The sequence below is a fragment of the Schistocerca cancellata genome, chromosome 8, assembly GCF_023864275.1.
Source record: "Schistocerca cancellata isolate TAMUIC-IGC-003103 chromosome 8, iqSchCanc2.1, whole genome shotgun sequence".
NCBI lineage: Eukaryota > Metazoa > Arthropoda > Insecta > Orthoptera > Acrididae > Schistocerca > Schistocerca cancellata.
In genome coordinates this window covers 204,346,245-204,360,123 of record NC_064633.1, presented here as the reverse complement: position 1 = coordinate 204,360,123, position 13,879 = coordinate 204,346,245, and the positions used below count along the sequence as shown (strand labels likewise).

The window sequence follows — 13,879 nt, the reverse complement described above, 5'->3', positions numbered from 1 at the left end:
TTACCCTCCTTAACCCACTGATTCCATATTCTGCTAATAGTCATTGGATGTCGACCAACGCGAGCAGCAATGTCGCGATACGATAAACCGCAAGCGCGATAGGCTACAATCCGACCTTTATCAAAGTCGGAAACTTCATCGTACGCATTTCTCTTCCTTAACCGAGGCATCACAACAACGTTTCACCAGACAACGCCGGTCAACTGCTATTTGTGTATGAGAAATCGGTTCGAAACTTTCCTCATGTCAGCAAGTTGTAGGTGTCGGCACCGGCGCCAACTTTGTGTGAATGCTCTGAAAAGATAATCATTTGCATATCACAGCATCTTCTTCCTGTCGGTTAAATTTAGCGTCTGTAGCACGCCGTAACCTCCAAAAAATATGGGTCGATATGGATCATAAATGCCACAATACGACATCTTGAAAACCATGGCTCAAGACAATCAGATACATGCAGACTTCTGAAAGTATTTAACGCAGTAGCGAACCAGCACTTATTAACAGCCACGTGTGGCATTAAATTAAATTTGTGACTAGATTGAGGGTTTCTTGCCAGGGACGATGGAATATACTATGGAAATAGAGGATCGAAGGGTTTATTTCACCGCTGCTTATGGTTAGCGATTCTAACCCAGCCACGACCTAAATTTTGAATACAAATCATCAGAATTGACAGCCGAAAACTTCCGGCGTAAAAAGCAATCCTCGTTCTTCCAACGGCCTTGTAAAAGAGGGTGGAGGATTAGACGGTTGTTCAGGGCACTGGGGTGGAAAACTGCCCCTGAAGGCGGAGGACTCATCAGATTCGGCGTCAGACCAACTCCGGCAATGATGGTTCAGGTTACATGCCAACGTCGCAATCAGAAGATGAAGTGTAAGGAAATTGTATGAGAATATTGGACCTGTAATTCAATATGTAATGGGAGATGATAATATAATAATCATAGGACAACGTAGCACGGTTGTAGGGGAAGGAACAGAACAAAGGGTAACGGAAGAATATGAGTTTGGCAGTACGCATGAGAGTAGGAGATATACTTGGAAAAGGCCGGGAGATACTTCCCGTATTTCAGTTAGATTAAGCAATAGTCAAGCAGAGATTCCGAAATCAGATACTGGATTGTAAGGCATAGCCAAGAGCAGGTACAGGCTCAGATCACAATTTAGTAACGATGCAAATTACAATGAAGTGTAGGAGAATGGTTCGGAAGAACCAAAGTGGAAGGAAGTTGGATGTTGAAGTACTGACTAATTATGAGGTGCATCTGAAGTTTGCTAAGTGTGTGGATACGGCGATAAGGAATACCAGAGTAGGCAGCAGAGCTGAAGAGCAGTGGACATCTCCAAAAGGAGCAGTTACAGATGCTGGGCAGTCAGTCATACGTACAACGAAGGTAACTACGAAGAAACCTTGGGTGACGGAGGAAATATTTAAACTGATCGACGAAAGAAGAAAGCACAGAAGTGTTCAGGGAAAGACAGGAATACAGCGGTATTAATACACTCCTGGAAATGGAAAAAAGAACACATTGACACCGGTATGTCAGACCCACCATACTTGCTCCGGACACTGCGAGAGGGCTGTACAAGCAATGATCACACGCACGGCACAGCGGACACACCAGGAACCGCGGTGTTGGCCGTCGAATGGCGCTAGCTGCGCAGCATTTGAGCACCGCCGTCGTCAGTTTCAGCCAGTTTGCCGTGGCATACGGATCTCCATCGCAGTCTTTAACACTGGTAGCATGCCGCGACAGCGTGGACGTGAACCGTATGTGCAGTTGACGGACTTTGAGCGAGGGCGTATAGTGGACATGCGGGAGGCCGGGTGGACGTACCGCCGAATTGCTCAACACGTGGGGCGTGAGGTCTCCACAGTACATCGATGTTGTCGCCAGTGGTCGGCGGAAGGTGCACGTGCCCGTCGACCTGGGACCGGACCGCAGCGACGCACGGATGCACGCCAAGACCGTAGGATCCTACGCAGTGCCGTAGGGGACCGCACCGCCACTTCCCAGCAAATTAGGGACACTGTTGCTCCTGGGGTATCGGCGAGGACCATTCGCAACCGTCTCCATGAAGCTGGGCTACGGTCCCGCACACCGTTAGGCCGTCTTCCGCTCACGCCCCAACATCGTGCAGCCCGCCTCCAGTGGTGTCGCGACAGGCGTGAATGGAGGGACGAATGGAGACGTGTCGTCTTCACCGATGGGAGTCGCTTCTGCCTTGGTGCCAATGATGGTCGTATGCGTGTTTGGCGCCGTGCAGGTGAGCGCCACAATCAGGACTGCATACGATCGAGGCACACAGGGCCAACACCCGGCATCATGGTGTGGGGAGCGATCTCCTACACTGGCCGTACACCACTGGTGATCGTCGAGGGGATACTGAATAGTGCACGGTACATCCAAACCGTCATCGAACCCATCGTTCTACCATTCCTAGACCGGCAAGGGAACTTGCTGTTCCAACAGGACAATGCACGTCCGCATGTATCCCGTGCCACCCAACGTGCTCTAGAAGGTGTAAGTCAACTACCCTGGCCAGCAAGATCTCCGGATCTGTCCCCCATTGAGCATGTTTGGGACTGGATGAAGCGTCGTCTCACGCGGTCTGCACGTCCAGCACGAACGCTGGTCCAACTGAGGCGCCAGGTGGAAATGGCATGGCAAGCCGTTCCACAGGACTACATCCAGCATCTCTACGATCGTCTCCATGGGAGAATAGCAGCCTGCATTGCTGCGAAAGGTGGATATACACTGTACTAGTGCCGACATTGTGCATGCTCTGTTGCCTGTGTCTATGTGCCTGTGGTTCTGTCAGTGTGATCATGTGATGTATCTGACCCCAGGAATGTGTCAATAAAGTTTCCCCTTCCTGGGACAATGAATTCACGGTGTTCTTATTTCAATTTCCAGGAGTGTACCTTAGGAGTGAAGTAAATAGTAAGTTCAAGGAGCCAAGGCGAAATGGCTACAGGAAAGATGCGGAGAAATCGAAAAAGAAATTATCATCGGGAGGACTGGCTCAGCTTACAGAAAAGTCAAACACCCTCCGTTTAAATTAAAAGCAGGGGTGGTAACATTAAGAGTGTAATGGAAATCCGCTGTTAAACGCAAAAGAGAGAGCGGATAGGTGGAAAGAGTACATTGAAGGTCTGCATAAGGAGGAGTACTTGTCTAATGACATGATAGAAGGAGAAACTGAAGTTTACTTGAATGGCATAGGAGATCCAGTATTAGAGTCAAATTTTAAAAGACCTCTGGAAGACTTGAGATCAAAAAAAGGTACAAGGGGTAGATAACATTCCATCGGAATTTCTAAAATAACTTGGGGAAGTGGCAACCCAACGACTATTCAAGGTGGTGTGTAGAATCTCTGAGACTGGCGATGTACCATCAAACTCTCGGGAAAATATCATCCACACAATTCCTAATGTAGCAAGGGCACATAAGTGCGAAAACTATCGTACAATCAGCTTAACAGCTCATGAATCCAAGTCACTGACAAGAATAATAGACAGAAGAATGGAAAAGAAAATTGAGGATCAGTTGAATGAGGATCAGTTTGACCTTAGGGAAGTTAAAGGGACCGCAGAGGCAGTTCTTACGTTGCGTTTGATAATAGAAGCAAGGCTAAAGAAACATCGCGACACACTCATAGGATTTATCGACCTAGAAAAAGGCGTCCGACATTGTAAAATGGTGCAAGATGTTCGAAATTCTGAGACTAATAGTAGTAAGCTAAAGGTAAACGCAGGTCATATTCAATGCCTTCAAGAACCAAGAGGGAACAAAATGTCTGGAAAACCAAGAAAGAAGTGCTCGGATTATAAAGGGTGTAAGACAGGGATGCAGTCCTTCGGCCGTACAATTCAATCTATACAGCGTAGAAACAATGAAAGTAGTAAAAGAAATGTTCAAGAGTGGGATTAAAATTCCGGAAGAAAGAATATCAATGATAAGATTCCTATTCTCGGTCAAAGTGATGAAGAATTACAGGATCAGTTGAATGGAATGAACAGTCTAATGAATACAGAATATGGACTGAGAGTAAACCGAAAAATCAAAAGATAATGAGATGTAGCAGAACTGAGAATAGTTAGAAATTTTACATCAAAATTGGTGACGTTGAAATAGACGAAGTTAAAGATTTCGGCTCCCTTGTAAGCAATATTATCCATGAGGGATAAGGAATGGAGGATATAAAAAGCGAGTTTTCCAAATTCTCGCGCTCTCTTCGCACAAACCATTAGTTCTAGAGAAAAAATTGCATAGGACCTTTTTATAAGGAAATTTAGTATAGTTTAATTTTGTACTGAGACACGTTTTCGCTGGAGGGTCCAGTTTGAGAGTTACTCAAGAGAAACGTAAAAAAGTGATGTTAAATGTGTTCTATCTCGGAAACAATTCGGAACAGGGCATACGTCCATATGAAGTCTTTAGTTCAGAATCACTAATACCCCTCAAAGCATGTTACCTTTCCTCCTGACTCACCCTGTAATACACACACACACACACACACACACACACACACACACAAATCACAGTTTTGAATATGGCTGTCTTTGTTACAAAAAGGTACGGCCAAACTTTCAGGAAACATTCCTCACACACAAAGAGAGAAAATATGTTATGTGGACATGTGTCCGGAAACGCTTACTTTCCATGTTAGAGCTCATTTTATTACTTCTCTTCAAATCACATTAATCATGGAATGGAAACACACAGCAACAGAACGTACCAGCGTGACTTCAAACACTTTGTTACAGGAAATGTTCAAAATGTCCTCCGTTAGCGAGGATACATGCATCCACCCTCCGTCGCATGGAATTCCTGATGCGCTGATGCAGCACTGGAGAATAGCGTATTGTATCACAGCCGTCCACAATACGAGCACGAAGAGTCTCTACATTTGGTACCAGGGTTGCGTAGAGCTTTCAAATGCCCCATAAATGAAAGTCATGAGGGTTGAGGTCAGGAGAGCGTGGAGGCCATGGAATTGGTCCGCCTCTACCAATCCATCGGTTACCGAATCTGTTGTTGAGAAGCGTACGAACACTTCGACTGAAATGTACAGGAGCTCCATCGTGCATGAACCACATGTTGTATCGTACTTGTAAAGACACATGTTCTAGCAGCACAGGTAGAGTATCCCGTATGAAATCATGATAACGTGCTCCATTGAGCGTAGGTGGAAGAACATGGGGCCCAATCAAGACATCACCAACAATGCCTGCCCAAACGTTCACAGGAAATCTGTGTTGATGACGTGATTGCACAATTGCGTGCGGATTCTCGTCAGCCCACACATGTTGATTGTGAAAATTTACAATTTGATCACGTTGGAATGAAGCCTCATCCGTAAAGAGAACATTTGCACTGAAATGAGGATTGACACATTGTTGGATGAACCATTCGCAGAAGAGTACCCGTGGAGGCCAATCAGCTGCTGATAGTGCCCGCACACGCTGTACATGGTACGGAAACAACTGGTTCTCCCGTAGCACTCTCCATAGAGTGACGTGGTCAACGTTACCTTGTACAGCAGCAACTTCTCTGACGCTGACATTAGGGTTGTCGTCAACTGCACGAAGAATTACCTCGTCCATTGCAGGTACCCTCGTCGTTCTAGGTCTTCCCCAGTTGCGAGTCGTAGGCTGGAATGTTCCGTGCTCCCTAAGACGCCGATCAATTGCTTCGAACGTCTTCCTGTCGGGACACCTTCGTTCTGGAAATCTATCTCGATACAAACGTACCGAGCCACGGCTATTGCCCCGTGCTAATCCATACATCAAATGGGCATCTGCCAACTCCGCATTTGTAAACATTGCACTGACTGCAAAACCACGTTCGTGATGAACACTAACCTGTTGATGCTACGTACTGATGTGCTTGATGCTAGTACTGTAGAGCAATGAGTCGCATGTCAACACGAGCACCGAAGTCAACATTACTTTCCTTCAATTGGGCCAACTGGCGGTGAATAGAGGAAGTACAGTACATACTGACGAAACTAAAATGAGCTCTAACATGGAAATTAAGCGTTTCCGGACACATGTCCACATAACATCTTTTCTTTATTTGTGTGTGAGGAATGTTTCCTGAAAGTTTGGCCGTGCCTTTTAGTAACACCCTTTATAAAATGATTCACGAAGATAAGCAAATATTTTAATATGTTATTCTACAAGTAAAACTGAAGAAAAAAGTTGATATAAACATACGTCCGCAAATGTTTTGTTACGGAATTATGGCTAATAAAAGATTTTGCCTCGAATTAAGCAATTTCTCTAGTATGAAGCCATCGCAAAACTGTACGATGTTAAAGTAAAGCACGATTTCCTTTTATTTTGTTGTTATTGGTCTGGTGAATCTAATAAAACATGTCCCATACGTGTTCGTGCAGTAGTTTTCTATGTTGCCAGAGAAGAGGACTTGGTAGCCACAACCGTACGACCGAGCGGGGTGGCGCAGTGGTTAGACACTAGACTCGCATTCGGGAGGACGACGGTTCAATCCCGCGTCCGGCCATCCTGATTTAGGTTTTCCGTGATTTCCCTAAATCACTTCAGGCAAATGCCGGGATGGTTCCTGTGAAAGGGCACGGCCGACTTCCTTCCCAATCCTTCCCTAATCCGATGAGACCGATGACCACGCTGTCTGGTCTCCTTCCCCAAAACCAACCAACCACTACCGTACGTATTGTTGATGAATCAAACCAAGAATCGGCTGACGGAATTGAAGCAACAAGGCGAAAATCTGGAAAGCCGCCTAACGTTGCAACGCAACTGAATAACCAGCCTGGACCTTCTTCAATGTCTCAAGAACGTGGACGAAAACAGTACTGCTACAGTTGCCGACATTAACAGTCAACAAATAATGTCTTTCTCGAACATTTTATCTCCTATAACGCGTATAACAACAGTTATCAAGAAAAATACCAAACGACCTAACGAACACTGGAATTAACATAGAGTCCTGACAGAAAGAAAATAGAAGCCGAAGGAGAGGCAGATAAAAAGAGCAAAACTGAGCACAGACCTATAAAAAGAGATAGATGAAAACTTTAACAAGACAAAAATAATAAAGGTCAGAGTGAACTGGTTACGTCAGCTGTCTATGAAAGATTGAGAAGAAGACATGATTCAGTGTATGGGATGTAAAGATTGCGTACAAGGTCTATGTGCTGACATGGAATGCAAAATCAAGAAATATTTATGTGATATCTGTGTTCAACCAATTGATTTTCGATATGCCAATTTATGCAGTTAAATTTGTTAAAAATTTATATTTTATTTCCTTCGTGTAATTTCGTTACGTGTAATATGGAAATAGGCAACGGCCTTGCCGCAGTGGATACACCGGTTCCCGTCAGATCACCGAAGTTAAGCGCTGACGGGCGTGACCGGCACTTGGATGGGTGATCATCCAGGACGCCATGTGCTGTTGCCATTTTTCGGGGTGCACGCAGCCTCGTGATGCCAATTGAGGGGCTACTCGACCGAATAGAAGCGGCTTCGGTCAAGAATTCCATCATAACGATCGGGAGAGCGGTGTGCTGACCACACGCCCCTCCTGTATCCTCATCTGAGGACGACACGGCATCGGATGGTCCCGATGGGCCACTTGTGGCCTGAACACGGAGTAATATGGAAGTAACGTTACGTTTATAGTTCGCAGCTGGTTACTGTGACGTTTTGTTAGAGTGTTCCATAAATTTATTATGTCATCACAGAATTCTTTTCCTAAAAACGACTTAGGCTATAGGGAGTACAGATTAGGAAACCGGGCGCCTTAATCGTGCTGAAGGCACAGATTTGAAAAAGGCTGGAAACTTATTCTGAGGAAAGAATTTTGCATTTGTGTGGAAGCTGGTTGATAGTTCAAAAAATGAAATTCAGTGTACGCAAAACAAATTGTGTTATTTAAATTACCCTACCAAATATAGGTATTCTCCCTTGAGGGGTATAACATGAGCAACATTACCCTACTCGGCAACGCACGCTGCAATAATCTCGTCTGTTATAAGGTAGAATCAAAACTATTTTAGTACTTTTATTATTTTTTTATCTTCAGCCAACTGTATTTATTGTCGTCCGCAGCTTGTGGTCGTGTGGTAGCGTTCTCGCCTTCCGCGCCCGGGTTCCCGGGTTCGATTCCCAGCGGGGTCAGGGATTTTCTCTGCCTCGTAATGACTGGGTGTTGTGTGATGTCCTTAGGTTAGTTAGGTTTAAGTAGGTCTAAGTTCTAGGGGACTGATGACCATAGATGTTAAGTCCGATAGTGCTCAGGGCCATTTGAACCATTTTTGTATTTATTGTCTTTGAATTTCAGGCGTGTAACGTACTTGAAAACGTAAAAGTTGTGTGGCATTGTTATCTGGGATATCTCATGGGGTGTGTTCATCCTCCTGTTCTACATCTACCTACATAAATAATCCGCTAGCCACCAAGTGATGTGTGGCAGAGGGCACAATTCACGCCAATATCATATTTCCTCCCCTCTGTTCTACTCGCGGATCGAAACGACTGTCTGAATGCCTCAGTACGAGCTCTAATTTCCCTTATCTTTGAATGGTGATCATTGTGCGATTTGAAAGTTGGTGGTAATAATATATGCTCTACATCCTCGGTGAAGACTGGATTTCGGTATTTAGTGAGCAGCCCCTTCCGTTTAGCGCGCTGTCTATATGCAAGTGCGTCCCACTTCAAACTTTCTATGAGATTTGTAACGCTCTCGCGGTGGCTAAATGTACCAGTCACGAATCTTGCTGCTTTTCTTTCGACCCTCTCAATCTCTTGAATCAGACCCAACTGGTAAGGGTCCCACACAGACGAACAATACTGTAAGACTGCACGAACTAACGTATTGTAAGCAATTTCCTTTGTTGAAGGACTGCATCGCTTCAGGATTTTACCAATAGACCGCAATCTAGAGTTCGCCTTACCCGTTACTTGTGTAATCTGATCATCCCATTTGAGATCATTTCGAAGAGTCACACCCAGATACTTGACGAACGTTACCGCTTCCAAAGACTGGGCATTTGCTTTGTACGCGTACATTAATGGGGATTTTCGCCCTGTTATAAGCAGTAGGTTACACTTACTACTATTGAGAGATAACTGCCAGTCATTACACCACGCATTTATTTTCTTCAAATCCTCTTTGATTTGTTCACAACTTTGGTGTGATACTACTTTCCTGTAGACTATAGCATCATCGGCAAACAGTCTAATGCCGCTGTCAATACCATCAACCAGATCGTTTATGTAAATCGTAAAAAGCAGAGGACCTATTACGCTGCCCTGGGGCACACCTGAAGTTACGCTTGTTTCTGTTAAAGTCGCCCCGTTCAGGACGACGTACTGCTCCTTGTTTGTTAGAAACCTTTCTATCCAACCGCTTATGTCATCGGATAGACCGTAAGGGTGCACTTTTTTGAGCAAGCGACATTGCGGAACTGAGTCGAACGCCTTTCGAAAGTCGAGGAATATGGCATCAATCTGGGAGCCGATATCTAGAGCCTGTTGTATATCATGCACAAAGAGGGCCAGCTGTGTCTCGCATGACCGTTATTTTCTGTTGGAAAACGTATTCTTTCTCCGCGCACTTTGGCCTTTTTTTTTTTTTTTTTTTTTTTTTTTACGAATATGTGAGAGTTGTATCATATGTGTGGTTGTAGAGTGTAGTGTAATGGCTCCGTGTAATATCTTTGTGTTGCATGATGACGATAGAGAAGGGAGTGTGTAGACCGGTGCCGGCACATTACGTACTACTCTCGAATAGCACCAAAGGAATCGCTGTGCTTAATCTTCGAATCTCTCGGATGAACACATGCCCCCACTTCGTATGAGGCACTGTGGAGAGTTTTGGAAGTTAATCCAGGACACCAGGACACTGGTCCACGGACTGACCAACAGTAAATTTACGCCACCACCGCTCATCCCCCTGCTGGCCAAACGCTGGCAGTGAAAATTTCATCCACCATTTGAACTCGACCCCGCTTATATCCGAGTGGAGCGCCACTGCATAGTCATGCGTTGGCGATCTAGGCTACGGAGGCGGGTATGTAACTTGGTAAACCATGAATTACATAGCTGCAAATTATTAGGTCATCATGAGGCTACTTCATCTGGTAAGATTACGCTGATTAATAGTCGCGGTGTAGGAATTGTAATGCATATGTGCATTGCCTTCAAGTGTTTAAGCCAGCAAGGAGCATTAGTGATGAAATCATAGGAGGCAATGTTGTGCAACCTTAGTAGGGACAAGGGAGTAGGATCTTACAGTCTGAGACAGTGTTCCGAGACAAACTTCCATCACAATGTCCGCAAACGTGACGTCAGATCCGCCTAGCAACAGCGATCTGAACGCTCATTGGCTGAAAGTTATATATATATATATATATATATATATATATATATATATATATATATATATATATATAGGGAACGAGAGAAGAGACCTTATTGCCTTATTGGCTGAGGGAGAAAGGTGGGGTGTTCTCTCTTGTCCTTCGGGAAGACAGGGCGAGTTAGTCACGAGGAGCCACTCAAAACGCATGGTCGAGTAACTGGGTCGGCTCTAAAAGAACGGTCGCGAGTACAGATCTCAGCTGGTAAACAAGATATACGAGGTGCATTCAAGTTCTAAGGCCTCCGATTTTTTTTCTCTGGACTGGAAAGAGATAGAAACATGCGCATTGTTTTAAAATGAGGCTGTGTTCATTGTCAATACGTCCCAGAGATGGCAGCACCGTATGGCAGATGGAATTTTACAGCCAGCGGCGAGAATGAGAACTGTTTTAAATACTTAAAATTGCGACGTTTTCCTTACTTGAACAGCGTGCAATCATTCGTTTTCTGAATTTGTGTGGTGTGAAACCAATTGAAATTCATCGACAGTTGAAGGAGACATGTGGTGATGGAGTTATGGATGTGTCGAAAGTGCGTTCGTGTGTGCGACAGTTTAATGAAGGCAGAACATCGTGTGACAACAAACCGAAACAACCTCGGGCTCGCACAAGCCGGTCTGACGACATGATCGAGAAAGTGGAGAAAATTGTTTTGGGGGATGGCTGAATGACTATTGAACAGATCACCTCCTGAGTTGGTATTTCTGTGGGTTCTGTGCACACAATCCTGCATGACGACCTGAAAATGCGAAAAGTGTCATCCAGGTGGGTGCCACGAATGCTGACGGACGACCACACGGCTGCCCGTGTGGCATGTTGCCGAGCAATGTTGACGCGCAACGACAGCATGAATGGGACTTTCTTTTCGTCGGTTGTGACAATGGATGAGACGTGGATGCCATTTTTCAATCCAGAAACAAAGCGCCAGTCAGCTCAATGGAAGCACACAGATTCACCGCCACCAAAAAAATTTCGGGTAACCGCCAGTGCTGAAAAAATAATGGTGTCCATGTTCTGGGACAGCGAAGGCGTAATCCTTACCCATTGCGTTCCAAAGGGCACTACGGTAACAGGTGCATCCTACGAATATGTTTTGAAGAACAAATTCCTTCCTGCACTGCAACAAAAACATCCGGGAAGGGCTGCGCGTGTGCTGTTTCACCAAGGCAACGCACCCGCACATCGAGCTAACGTTACGCAACAGTTTCTTCGTGATAATAACTTTGAAGTGATTCCTCATGCTCCCTACTCACCTGACCTGGCTCCTAGTGACTTTTGGCTTTTTCCAACAATGAAAGACACTCTCCGTGGCCGCACATTCACCGGCCGTGCTGCCATTGCCTCAGCGATTTTCCAGTGGTCAAAACAGACTCCTAAATAAGCCTTCGCCGCTGCCATGGAATCATGGCGTCAGAGTTGTGAAAAATGTGTACGTCTGCACGCCGATTACGTCGAGAAGTAACGTCAGTTTCATCGATTTGGGGTGAGTAGTTAATTAGAAAAAAAATCGGAGGCCTTAGAACTTGAATGCACCTCGTAGATTAGCAGGCAGCAATTGCACTTCTCCATTTTCCCCTGTCTTTTGCCAGTCTCTTCAGTTCAGAGTATGTTATCAGCTACAGATCTCGTTTTATCTGCCTGATGTATTCAACACTCGGTCTTTCTCGTGCATCCTTCACAGGCATTTTCCCTTCTATTAATTTCACAACAAACGGACAGTGCATCTTTAACACAAGTGGGAGTCCTTGGAGGGAAGACGACGTTCTTTTCTAGCGGCACTATTGACGAAATTTAAAAAAAAAAAACGATCCTATTGCCACCAAGATATATTTCGCGGAAGGAGCACGAAGGTAAGGTGAGTGAAATTAGTGCTCGTACGGACTCTTATAGACAGTGGTGTTCCCCAGCTGTTTGCAAGTGCAATAGGAAAAGAAATGACTAGTAATGGTATGTTGTACCCTCCGCCGTGCTTGCGGAATACGTATGTAGATGTAGATGTAAACAATGTCTTTATAGGTATCCAGCCCAACGGTCCCTACGTTCATTGATAGTCCTCCACAATGATCTTTTCTCTCCTTTTTTCTTGAGACATTCATTTATCATTCTCCTTATCCCGGAAATCTTTTGGACTCCTCTCATACTCCATGTCTCGAAAGCTTATAATCTTTCTCGTACTGTCCATGTCTCAGAGCCATATATGGCAATGCCTCAAACAAAAGTACTTCATGATGCTCAAAGTAAGATTTAGTAGCTTTTTCATGTTGTTAAATGTTGTTTTAGCTTGTGCAACTTCACATTTAACCTCGTAGTGTAATCTACCATCGTTTGTTATTCTGCTATCCAGGCACTTATAGAAAATAAACAGTGTTTATCTCTCAGAATACCAAACCAGTAACGAGTAGAAAACGGTGCTCCAGTAGCAAGGCAAGAAAATCTGTAAGAGCCATCTAAAGATATATTTGTAATAAGACCGAAATCTGTAAAGACTTGTTTTAAATAAACTTTTTAACCATACTTGTGGCTGGCTGCAATTTAAAATGCAATCGTTAGAATTATACTAAAGCCTCGGTTTTCAAAATGTCAGCTTCTGACAATGTAACCATTTTTTACTCTTGCAAAGTTTGCATCACCGTCTTTTATTCTGGCACCTGCCGTCTTATTCTTGTGAACATGTTGGATTATTTTCCTCTTTCAATGATCCTACTTAATGTGCATTAAAATATGCACCATTTTAGATCACTCTACACTACTCTATCCTGTTCAACTTTGCCCTGGAGAAGATCGTACGCGAGACCTTCCAAGAGAACGAAGGGATTGAAATCGAAGGAAAGAGACTGGCATACTTAGCCTATGCAGACGACATCTGTTTACTCTCTAGGTCGGAAGATGACCAAAGCACTAAAGGAGGCTGCCAGCAAATTTGGGCTAAACATAAACCCAAGACAGAGTACCTAGTTATGACGCGTGGTCATTGTCAGACTGCTGATCATCTACAATCACTGCAGGTTGGGGACCAGTCGTACAAGAGAGTGCAAGAATTCAAATACCTAGGGGCACTTTTCACTGAGAACTCGTCAAGTGAACTGGGATCAACGCCAGAATACAAGCAGGAAACCGATCTTACCACAGCCTAGCACAACTGCTTCTGTCCAGATATCTCTCCAGACAGTTCAAGATTTGACTGTACAAAACCGTGATCCAGCCTGTTGTTCTATATGGCTGTGAGACATGGAGTATCCGGAAACAGGGCATCCATAAGCTCCTTGTTTTTGAGAGAAAAGTGCTTCGGAAGATCTTCGGTCCGGTTCTGGATGCAGATACAGGGGAATGGAGAATAAGATATAACCAAGAGCTTGAGGAACTTTACCAGCAGCCCAACATAGCAGGAACTGTCAAAGCCAAACGAATGCAGTGGGCTGGCCGTGTGGCCCGGATGGAGGATCACAGATGGCCTCGGAAGCTCCTG

The 13,879-nt window shown here is 44.8% G+C and overlaps 1 pseudogene; it reads left to right on the top strand.

The window, feature by feature from the left end:
- The first annotated feature begins 7,333 nt into the window (after window positions 1–7,333).
- LOC126095980 (5S ribosomal RNA) lies at window positions 7,334–7,451 on the top strand (annotated as a pseudogene).
- The last annotated feature ends 6,428 nt before the right edge of the window (window positions 7,452–13,879 follow it).